The sequence below is a fragment of the Bubalus kerabau genome, chromosome 3 (genome assembly GCF_029407905.1).
Source record: "Bubalus kerabau isolate K-KA32 ecotype Philippines breed swamp buffalo chromosome 3, PCC_UOA_SB_1v2, whole genome shotgun sequence".
NCBI classification, from domain to species: domain Eukaryota; kingdom Metazoa; phylum Chordata; class Mammalia; order Artiodactyla; family Bovidae; genus Bubalus; species Bubalus kerabau.
Window position 1 is genome coordinate 140,231,856 of NC_073626.1, and position 12,558 is coordinate 140,244,413.

Consider the following 12,558-nt stretch of genomic DNA (forward strand, 5'->3'; position numbering starts at 1 on the left):
GTGGTCTTTCACACAATGGATGTTTTATTTGTGTGGTGAAAATGGTTTTTATTTTACCTCTGGAGGGCATAAAGGTAACCGTAGTTTCCTAGCAATGCAGTCAGCAAATAATCTTTAACTTCTCTTTCCAAGCAACTTTGAAACATGAGTTTTGAAGTGAGATTAAGCACTCTCTCCTGAGACATAGATATTTGGATTTTTGTGAAGACATGCCCCCAGTGAATTTGACATTTAGAGCTGGAATTGATAACATTTCTCCTGCTAAAACATGGGAATTGAAAGGTTTAGCTCTAATTATGCATTTGTGTTTTATTCTGATGATGCCAGGGGAAATATTCAAACAGTTTAGACCATCAAAACACTTCTCCCACTCTCAAGGTTGTCTCCCCACTGTGTGTGCTGAAATGACAAGCTGTGTTTAAGATGGTGGAAAAGTTGGCAGTATCTGTCTTAGAATAAGCTTTCACATGCAGCTTCTAACACCTTTGTGGTTTGGGTTGTATTTTGACAGTTGCTAGGTAGCTTGAATCAGAGAGTACAGCTGTGCAATTTAAGATAATTTTTCCTATTCCAGTCTCTAAAGAGAGCTAAGTGAAATAAAAACGTAATCAGACTTCTAAAGTGTTAAATTTGGCCAAACTATTTAGAACCCACACAATAGAACAAGATAGTTGAATTTAGACTGAAACACACACACACACACAAATATGTATTATTTAATTGGAGAATAATTGCTTTACAATGTCGTGTTGGTTTCTGCTATACAACAACGTGAAATAGCCATAAGTATGTATATATCCCATACTCTTGAGCCTCCCTCCCACACCACCCCCACCCCACCTCTCTAGGTCACTGTAGAGCACCTCGCTGAGCTCCTTGTGTGAAACACATATATATTAAAATATACTGGTGAATTTAAGTCAGATGAAACTAGTTGGTCCTAGTGTAAACAGAGAACTTCTGAAGTTTCTGAACTGTTTTGTTGAAAGGAAAACACTGGTTTTGGGAGCAGGCAGCTTCTTGGCACAGGTGAGTGTTTGGCACTCATGAACCACTAAATTCCTACATGAGCATGCTGTTTATGATAGGGAGTCAGAGAGAGACTAAGATTTCTGAAAGGAAAGGGTAGAAGAAAATGTAGAAATTCACCTTGCCTGGTTAAGTGGGAACACCTAGGATTTCAAATTTAGAAATAGGTTCTTATAAAAGGAGGAAGTTTTTCTTGTGGGTTTTCCTGGAGACAAGGACTAGATTGAAGTATGTTTGACGTCCATATGGACAACCATTTGTTCCAGACTGTAATGGACTGCTGTCAGAGAGCAGTGTTCACAAAAGAAGCAGAGAAAGAATATTAGCTAAGAACTTTGTGGAAAGCTGTGCAATGCAGATCTTGGAGAAGGGCCGATTGGGGTTAGAACAGATGGCTTTGGAGATAGACAAAGTCATGATTTTTCTGGGGCTGTGGGACAGTCAAACCAGCTACACAGTGCAGTGCTGCTGCCTGGTTTGGGCCTGATCCCTGTGATGGTGTCTGGAAACCCAGACCTTTACCTGCAGAAATATGGGGCCATGGAGATGGGAGACGAATGGCTGCCTGTGGGGATAGAAGAGGAAATCAGAGAAGGAAAATTCCTTTCTTGAACTAGAGGGAACAGTTCCTATAGCCAGCCTGTATACTTACAGCTCTGCATGTCTCTGTGATCTGATACATCACAGAGTATTTCTTATGCTCTAGGTGCTTGATTGAGTTGATGCTGAAGATTTGGTATTGAGGGAATTAAGTGGGCAGGGCTCTGTTCCCAAGGCCACAGTCTACCCAGTATAAGCTTCCTCCCTGCCTCCTCTAATCCCTGGATGCTGGTAACAGGCAAGAGAAAAGCAAACGCAATGAATGGTAGGTTTGCAGTACCATTGGCATTCTGCTGTACGTGTAATTTAAAAACCATAAAAAATAATCATAGTGAACAAAATAGACTTTTTAAAGGAGGGGATTGTTCTTAAGCTTTGCCTTGAATTTTAAAGGAACCCATCTGCATGATAAAACTAATTAGGAGAGGCCCAGTTGATGCAGAATGATGGAAATTTAAAAATATATCAGTGTTGCCTTTTTTAAATTAAAAAAGTAATATAGGCACAAAGCAAGAAATTTGGAGAAATGTAAAAGTAAATGAGTTGTATTTTAAAGTAAAATATTCTCTTAGAATATTCGATGGTGGGGTGGGGTGGGATGAGGGGAAGAAACTTCTCAAACACTGAAGCAATCAAAAAGGCTTGGAGAGGTACAAAGGAGATGGGACACGTCTACTTTAAGATGTGTGGGACTGGCCTTAAGGCAGTTGGATCAAATGTAGAAATAAATATCAAAGAATGATCTCTCTGGGGAGATCATTAAAACGAGAATAGATGATCATTTGAGAGATTGATTTCAGTTCACTCAAGTGCTCCTGAAGTGGCGCTGACTGTTGAAACGTGTATTTGAAACTGCCTTCATACCCAAATTTTCATTGCTTCCATTAAACTCGAATGTGTGTGCATGCTCAGGGAAACACACACACACACACACACACACACACACACACACACTTAACAGCCAGAAAGCCTGGCCTGCTTACCAGGTCCTAGCATGCCCTTGGGCAAATAATTTAATCTTTCTAAGGTTTAGCAGGTCCTTCATTAGTGGAATGACAGGATAGAATCAGATTTTCTCCAAGGTTCTCTTCAGTTCTAACACTTTTGTTCTAAGGCATTGATCTTGTCCTCTCTCTGCCTCACTTCACCATTTCCTCTTGCTTTCAAGGTAATTAAACTATTCCTAGTTCAGACAGTGAGCTAAGTGCCTTTATGAGCTTATGAACTCAAGGAATGCGGGAATGGGATAAGAAAGTGTAACTCCTGCCTAGAATTCAGAAAATGTGACTGTCAAATTGTCTTAATTAATAGACGTGTGTGTTTGTGTTAGAGAGAAAACACATACAGGAGATGTGAACAAATGGGCAAACTTAAAATTTTTAGTAATATTTGGAATGAGAAAAATTAGGATTGTGCAGTACTTGGTGAGATTATGGGTTTCATAAAAGGAATAAACCTGAAGGCCATTACACCTTAGGAGAGTTATTGCTTATATCTTTTTCTCACTTCTGATCTTGAAGAAGACAGGCCAGATTGTCTATGTAGCAACTATACCCAGCTACTCAAGATCTTCATTTTCTGTTGCATGTGAATGTAATTTTTGTCATGTGGAGATAGGATTTCAGGAAATTTCAGACTTCGGGAGCAGTTCTGTATCTGGAAAAATATAGAACAAATGAAATAAAAGCTCAGTACAGATGTTTTTGGTGATGAAGTGACTTATGAATGTCAAGGAACTACCAGCCTAGAACCCAAAGGTTTTTTTCTACTGCATAGTGATTGAAGTATTGATTAGCTAGCTGCAAAGGAAAGCAGGGCTATGCTTGACTGCAGGGGTCTTTATTTGAAGAAACATGAGGTAATTGCTGTTTCAGAGATGTCGTGATGCCTGAAATACCATGTTTAGTGTTATTGTTCTGGGAAATGTTTTCCATGAGCCAACAGTTCTTTTGGCTCAAAAGAACGACTTTTCTAATGATACGGAAAACCTGAGTACGAGTGAGAAGAGATAAGAACTAGGGGAAGTGGGGAAAAGCCTCAGAGACAGAAGGGGAGAAAAGACAGCGGCTCCAAGGGGAGTGAATTCACTTCTCGTACCCTCACCTACAGGTCCTGGTGCAGGAAGAGGCATGGCGGAAGAGACCAGAATGTTGGGAGGGTATAGTTTTGAACCAAGTTCAAGAGGCCTTTAAACCCACACAAGGTGAAAAGGAAGGAGAACTGGCTCCGTTCACCTGACTCCCTTTCCCCCAGGCTCTGATAATTATATATTAAGATGGAATTACTGCACTAGTGTGAGGCCACATGAAAATTCGCTCATGGCCTGGCATTTGGATTTGCCATTAGGAGTGAAAGGTGAATGTAGAATGATTTCCAAATGACATTCTTCTCGTGTATAAATGAGGATGGTCGGCATTTGATTTTGCCACGTATTGGAAAGCTGCAGCAAATCCAGTGAATTAATTCAATGACAGGCTTTAGCCATGTTTTTGATGTACTGGGTGGTGATAGTTGGAGGTAGGAGGGACATAACAGCATGTAGAATGAGGTCAAAAATGTCATTCAGGGCAACGTGCCTTTCAGTTCCTGGCAACCATTGCTGCACAGATGCAATGTGGCAGGGTCGGGGAGGGAGCAGGGGGGATGACAGGGAGATGGTACCACTATGAGCAGCAGCAGCCTGCCCTGGCCAGCCACACTGTGACAGTCAGCTGGAGAGTACCAGTCCTGGCTCTTGACTGTCGTCTTGTTACATATTACTTTACATGTTTGTAGCTGTTAGCTGTTTACTGTGCCTTTTGAATAAATCTTTATGCATGTAGTGATTAAAAGATAGGCAGCACTTAATATGCTCATTCACCTGCATTTATGGTAGGTTAAAGAGGAGATGAAAGTCTGTAACCGTCCTTTTAAATCATTCTGCATTCAGAATTACTGCATCACATTGCATCTTTACATTTAAAATTTGTCTTTGCACTGATTGGGTTTTCTTCAATATTCAGATATGTACAGATATGTTAATAGGTGCCAGTCACTGATGATTAATATGATTCTAAGGTAGTGGGATTCTATTCATATGACATTTTTAAAAAGGCAAAGCTACCTCATGCGAAGAGTTGACTCATTAGAAAAGACTCTGATGCTGGGAGGGATTGGGGGCAGGAGGAGGAGGGGACGACGGAGGATGAGATGGCTGGCTGGCATCACTGAATCGATGGATGTGAGTTTGAGTGAACTCCGGGAGTTGGTGATGGACAGGGAGGCCTGGCGTGCTGCAATTCATGGGGTCGCAAAGAGTTGGACATGACTGAGAGACTGAACTAAACTGACTGAAGGTAGTGGGATTATTGGAGTTTTGGACAAAACTCTTTAAGCCTCTCCTATTTTGGCCCTTAGAATGAAACTGTTCTCTCTAGGAAACAGAGCTGGGCTTGAATCCAATGCAGCCACTGGGACAAATATATATATATTTTTTTATTGTGGTAAAATATATATAACAGAATTTGTCATCTTTAAATGTACAATTCTGTGACATTAAGTACATTCACATTATGGTATAACCATTACCTCCTCTGTCTAACTCCAGAAATTTTTCATCTTTCCCAACTGGACCTTTATACCCATTAAACAATAGCTCTCCATTCTTCCCCATCTCCCCCCAAGTTCCTGGCAACCACTTTCTAACTGTGTATCTCTATGAGTTTAACTGGACTTCCCTGGTGGCTCAGAGGGTAAAGTGTCTGCTTACAATGCGGGAGACCCTGGTTCAATCCCTGGGTCAGGAAGATCTCCTGGAGAAGGAAATGGCAACCCACTTCAGTATTCTTGCCTGGAAAATCCCATGGATGAATTTAACTACTCTTTACCTTATATAGAGCTTCCTAGGAGGTGTTATGGTAAAGAGCTTGCCTGCCAGTGCAGGAGACATAAGAGACACTGGTTTGATCCCTGGGTTGGGAAGATCCCTGGAGGAAGGCATGGCAGTCCACTCCAGTATTCTTGCCTGAAGAATCCCATGACCAGAGGAACCTGGCAGGCTATCGTCCATAGGATCACAAAGAGTTGGAAGTAACTGAAGTGACTTAGCACACACGCATACCTCATGTATGTGGAATCATACAATATTTGTCTTATTGTGACTGGGTCACTTCACTTAGCATAATATCCTCAGAGTTCATCCACAAACTCTTACCTATAAGACTTGCTGAGAGTCTGCCTTCCCAAGGAAATTGTCCTGCTTCTCCCCAAGGTATGTTACATGCCCCCTTTTATGCTTTTATGGCATCTCTAGTACTGCACCTACCATAGTGTTTGGTGATTATCTCTTCACTCCATCTCTTATTTGTAGTTCATTCCGTACATACATACTGAAATATTGACTATATGTTCAGCATTGGGGATTCAGTGGTGACACAACACACGTAGAATCTATCTGCAGAGAACTCCATCTGGACCAGTTTCTCAGGTGTGGTCTGTAAGACCATCTGTGTCAGAATCACTTGGGAGCTTTGATGACTCACTCTAGGCTCAGGCATCTGAATTGGTAGGCTTCGCCTTGGGTGGCTCTTGTGCATATTGATCTGTGAGTCAGGAGATTCCGTGAGGATGGGCCCCTGTGTCAGGGCAGCATCTCATTCTTAGCTCTGAGCGTAATTCCTGGCACAGGTAGCCATGCAGGAAATATTTACTGCAGAAGCAGGGTACTCTGAGCTGAAGTGAGTTTGGATGGCATGCTATCTATGGGTCCTCTGGTAGGCCTGGCCAGGACTAGTATGAGGTGAGGATTAACTCTACCTTTTCCCAACATGGGAAGTACAAGTCATTTCAGTGCTTCTAAACATTTACTGATTTTTTTTTTCTAACTGGGGCTTCTCTGCCTCAACTTCATCTCTAGGAAATTTCCTAAAGGAAAAAGATGGGCTATTTTTACCTCAAATTACTTCAGATTCATGCTAGTCTTTTAAATGCTAAACGTTCTTTTAGTTCTTGGGGTAAAATTTTTTTGAATTAGCTTTCATTAAGGATTATAGTGCTTGAAAAGCTGTATCATGCAAGAATTTGAAATTAAGTTTTCTGGATGACATAATTTATACTTTTATATGTGCCCCAAAAGTTTATATGCACATAATATAAACTTGTTTACCAGGATGACACTTGCACACCAAGATTTGTAGACTATGTTTCTTTGCTGAAGTGATGTTTATTTTTGATTATAAGTGTGAAAGAGAACAAGTAGGTAGATTTGAATTATTTAAGGGTCTCATAGTTACTAGCAGTCTTGATCTACTTGAGTTAATTATCAGATCAGATCAGATCAGTCGCTCAGTCGTGTCCAACTCTTTGCGACCCCATGAATCGCAGCACGCCAGGCCTCCCTGTCCATCACCAACTCCCGGAGTTCACTCAGACTCACGTCCATCGAGTCAGTGATGCCATCCAGCCATCTCATCCTCTGTCGTCCCCTTCTCCTCTTGCCCCCAATCCCTCCCAGCATCAGGGTCTTTTCCAATGAGTCAACTCTTCACATGAGGTGGCCTAAGTACTGGAGTTTCAGCTTTAGCATCAGTCCTTCCAAAGAAATCCCAGGGCCGATCTCCTTCAGAATGGACTGGTTGGATCTCCTTGCAGTCCAAGGGACTCTCAAGAGTCTTCTCCAACACCACAGTTCAAAAGCATCAATTATTCGGCTCTCAGCCTTCTTCACAGTCCAACTCTCACATCCATACATGACCACAGGAAAAACCATAGCCTTGACTAGATGAACCTTTGTTGGCAAAGTAATGTCTCTGCTTTTGAACATGCTATCTAGGTTGGTCATAGAGTTAATTATGGAGTGGCTCAATTGGATGGCTGGTTACTTTTTTTGATATTAATAAAATGTCACATTTTCCTCCCTCTTTGGCTTTTTGGTTTAGAGCTTAAGTTAAATATCATTCTGAAGATTACTTGTGTTTAAGGTAAAGAGAGAGTTTTTGCAGTCAGTCCTATGGTCACTGTGAATATTCTTTTGGATAGCTGAATTGGTCAGGCACTAGGATGAATATCCCTATGGTTGCTGAGGCCTCTTTCAGCTAATATTCCAGAGGCAAATAACTTAATAAAAACTCATAACTATTCAGGTCAGTAAACTCATTAAGTTCATGGAAGATGCAGAAGTAATTTTGATAAACTGAGCATTGGGCTAACAAAATAACATCTTTCCTTGCATCAAATGATTGTGATTAGCACTTAGCATTAGTTTCTCTATCTGAAATGCTTACCCCTTCTTTTCCATCCTAACTAAATCCACTCTTCATTTTAGCTTTGTCCTCTTTCCCACCACTCTATTTTTTTCAAAGCTGAAACCACTTCATCTCCACACGTGGGTTCTGTCCTGTTTTAGGTTTTGGTAACAATCCTTTTTTTCAATGATAGACTTTTTTCTTGTTCTTTGTAATCAGACTTCCACCTTGACCAGTATCCCAGTTATTCTGGGTCTGGGCTCCTACTTGGCCTCCATAGTCTTCCTTGGAACAGCCTGGTTGGGTGGGTTATAATTTACCTGCTGCTATGTCTTCCTAATTCCAAGAGCTTAGTTATTCAGACTTTTATCTAATTCTACTGGTTGTCTACATATTCTCATCCACTTGATGTCCTTCATTTGTCTCAAAAATTTCCCCATTTCGGTGAGTGTATCTTTCATCTTTGTGTCTTAGTCTTCCTTAATATGGCCAATCCTGCTAGCCAAGGATTTGGAGAACCAAAGCCCAATTCAGTGGCCACATTATCAACAATTGTGCTTTTGATTGCTGAAAGATAAACGCCCTGGTTAACCTCTGTCTCAAGCAGCTGTTTAAATGTGCCATATGAGCACAATAAAATATGATGTTTCAAAATGTTACTCAATAAGGGCATCTGTTTTAGCTTGGCTGCCTCTTTTTGACCTAAAACAAAATTCAGTCATATCTAACCAAGGGTCATTACCAATTTTCTCCCCATTACATAAGCTTTATTTTCTAAGGTGATTCTGAACTGACCTTTAAAAGCAAAGCAGGCAATTTTGATTTGCTTCTTTAGTTGTGCTTTTCTTTTTTTTTTTTTTTTTTGATCCTAGAGAAAACACACATATGCTCAATGCTTTGTATATGAATACAGGAGTTCATGGACCCCTAATAGGTCCACAGGCCCATAGGCCGTAGTAACACTGTGTTGGAACTCTGCCCTTCCTCTTGTGGTGATTATGTAAACCACATAAAGACAACCTTTAAATGAGATGGAAGTGGACTTTCCTGATTAAAGGTATCTTGGGTGAAAAAAATGAGATGGAAGTTGAAATAATTTCTTTAGCATCTTAGGTTCTTAGATTTATGCTTAGATCCTATGCTTAGATGATATGTTGGCTTGCTGTTACTACAGTGATAGTTTTATAAATGTTACTTTAAAAACACAATCTATCAAAACCTGCATATGCATGGAATGAATGTGAAAATTAAGAAAAGTATTTGTTTTGAACAGAATGTTATTGTCAAAGCATTTTTAATTTATTGTATGTATGCATAGTTACAAATGACAGAAAAATAAATTTGTTAGCAACCAAATACCATGTTTTATTTGAATCATTTGAAATTTTATTAAAATTCAAACTGGGTATATTTTAATTGGAATTTTAAGAATTACAACTAGTCTGATGGTTTATGTCATGCTTAGTTAGTTAGTTAGTGAAGTCACTCAGTCGTGTCTGACTTTTTGCGACCCCATGGACTGTAGCCTACCAGGCTCCTCTGTTTATGGGATTTTCTGGGCAAGAGTACTGGAGTGGGTTGCCATTTCCTTCTCCAGAGGATCTTCCTGACCCAGGGATCAAACCCGGGTCTCCCGCATTATAGGCAGATGCTTTACCGTCTAGCCACCAGAGATATGAAAACCACTTTAAAGGACATTTCACTGATTTGACAAGTTTCAATAACCAATGTATAGATAAAGATGAAATGAACCCTTATTTTGCCATTTCTTGCAATATTTATGATGTAGCATTTACTATCTACATTATTTTGTTTAAACTACTTTTTAAATACATTTTGATGGGGCTATTTGAAGTTTTATTGAAGTGGTCGAACTTTGAGAAGATTGTATATAGTATTTAGAATTCTCATACTTTTAAAAATATTTATTGAGAACTGAATACTTTTAAAAAATAACTTTGATAAGGATAAAGGATAAAGTCAGTAGATTTATAGAATTTTATAGCTGAAGGGACCAGAGAGGTCACCCAGGCCAACTGTTCAGATGGACACCCAGAGATGATATGTGGTTAGCTGAGGTCTCTGATCCCTTCTTGCATTTTTCCCACTATGCCTGGTTGCCTAGTATGCTTTTAAACCACCACCGGTACAACCTCTGGAGCTTCAAGTATTTTCCCCAGCAACTTAATTATTTCCCAAGGTTAAACCTTACATAGAAAGTTTGTTCTCTGATAGAAATAGGTACATTGAATAAGCTACTGCAGTACCCTTGATCAGGATTTATGACCTTGAAACCCAGCTGCAAAACAAATGATCAGCCAGTTGGATCAGCTCAGTGATGTGAAAAGCTAGAAATTCCTTGAACACTAACAGCCTGTGAAATGTTAAATGAGAAGAAATCTGGTTTCCATGTAGTAATGATTCACCTGTTTTTTAGTGTAGGTCATTTGAAAGGAGAGAACAGTAATGAATATAGCTGAGCATAAAAGCATTAGAAATTATTAAAATCTGACTTTGCTTATTCTGCATAGGCACATAGTAGATAAATATTCTGCAAGCACGAACTTAGCTATGTGCTTGTAGGAACTTGATGTAAACACACCAGGTACAAGGAGACCAGGCCAGAGAATAAACAGAAAAATGCTATAGCAAGGATATACAACATGTAGGAGAGCAAGATAGCTGTACTCAGTTTTTAGAATACTATAACTTTGTCCATGAGAAAGTTGGTACATAGTAAATGGGATCCTGAAAGAAAGGAAGCCAAACCCTTATGTTCATTGCACCATTATGTACAGTAACCATGACATGGAAATAATCTAAATGTCCATTGACAGATGAATGGATAAAGAATACGTGGTACATATATACAATGGAATACTATTCAGCCATAAAAAGAATGAAATAATGCCTTTTACAGCAACATGGATGGACCTAGAGATTATCATACTAATTGAAAGAGAAAGACAAATACCATATGATATCACTTATATGTGGAATCTAAAATATGACACAAAATGAACTTATCTATGAAGCAGAAACAGACTCATAGACATAGAGAACAGATTTGTGGCTGCCAAAGGGGAAGTGGGTTTGGGGAGGGATGGGATTGGGATTAGCAGATGCAAACTATTATATAGAGAATGGAAGAACGACAAGGTCCTACTGTATAGCAGAAAGAACTATGTTCAGTATCCTCTGATAAACCATTCAGTTCAGTTCAGTCGCTCAGTTGTGTCCGACTCTTTGCGACCCCATGAATTGCAGCATGCCAGGCCTCCCTGTCCATCACCAACTCCTGGAGTTCACTCAGACTCACGTCCATCGAGTCAGTGATGCCATCCAGCCATCTCATCCTCTGTCATCCCCTTCTCCTCCTGCCCCCAATCCCTCCCAGCATCAGGGTCTTGAAAAAGAATGTATATATATGTATAACTGAATCACTGCTGTACAGTGGAAATTAATGGAATATTATAAATAAACTATAATAAAATAAATTTTAAAAAGAAAGGAAGCTGAAAGAATCCCTGATTTAGGGCAATCAGTTCGCGCTTTCTTCATTTACTCAGAGAAATGGACAGGAAGCCAAGTCCTCTTGCTCCTGCTTCATAGGGCTATTGAGCAACAAGAGAAATGTTTAGATGGCCTCTTTTTAGAGAACTCCATTTTCATGGGGATACATTTGGGGATATTGTAGTAGAGGTGTTTTCAATTAATATAAAATTTGGTATGGAGTAGATCACAAGGTAAAAATGAAAACATAAGAGCATGTGTTTTAAAAACAAAGGAATCTGAGCTCAGATTCTAGCTCTTTAGCTCACCACTCTTGTGCTTTAAGACAAGTGATAGCCACTCAGAGTTGTAGCTCCTCTTTGTAAAAAGGAGTAGTAATGTTAACTGTTGAAGTAAATTTCCTATGAAGTTAATGAAGCTTAGTTAATGAAACCTCCTGGGAAGGGCTGTAGCCATGTATTCCCATGCCATATGTTTCTATTAAGTTTTTTTCCATTCTGTTTCTTTCCTGTTATTTCCCTTTGTGTGAGGTGGCACTGGAGTGGCCATGGACATTTTTTCCCTGTGCCCATTCCATATTTATTTGAATATTTGTTTGTTTAAAACAATTTTTTTTTGTATTGGAGTATAGCTGATTATCAATGTTGTGATAGTTTCAGGTGGACAGCAAAGAGACTCAGCCATACATATACATGTATCCATTCTCCCCAAACTTTCCTCCTATCCAGGCTGCCATATAACATTGAGCAGAGTTCCCTGTGCTATACAATAGGTCCTTATTGGTTGTCCATTTTAAATATAGCAGTGTGTACCTGTCTATCCCAAACTTCTTTTTTTTTTTCCAGGTTTTAAAACTTTTTATTTGCATATTAAAAAAAATTGTGCATTCCAATAATTAAAATCATTTGAACAACAACAACAAAAAATGGCACTCTGATATTCCAAACTTCTTAACTATCCCTTCCGTCTGTCCTTCCACCCAGCAGCCCATTTTTGGGTTTATTGTTATGTATTTATGCTCTTTGTAACTTTGAATTATTTTCTTATTTTTATATTATGTATACCATTTTTTTCCTCCCTAAGGAGAACTCCCCAAATTGTACAAACTTTATGCCTCACAAAAACTGGGTCTGCCCTGGTTAACTTCATAGGATTCTTACTAAGATGAAGTGAAATAACCATGTAAAATACTATA

At 39.4% G+C, this 12,558-nt stretch overlaps 1 protein-coding gene across 2 annotated transcripts in view; it reads left to right on the plus strand.

Annotated features, from left to right (window-relative positions):
* Positions 1-12,558, plus strand: part of PLCL1 (phospholipase C like 1 (inactive)) — a 364,743-nt gene that overhangs the window by 36,264 nt on the left and 315,921 nt on the right. The window lies entirely within an intron of this gene.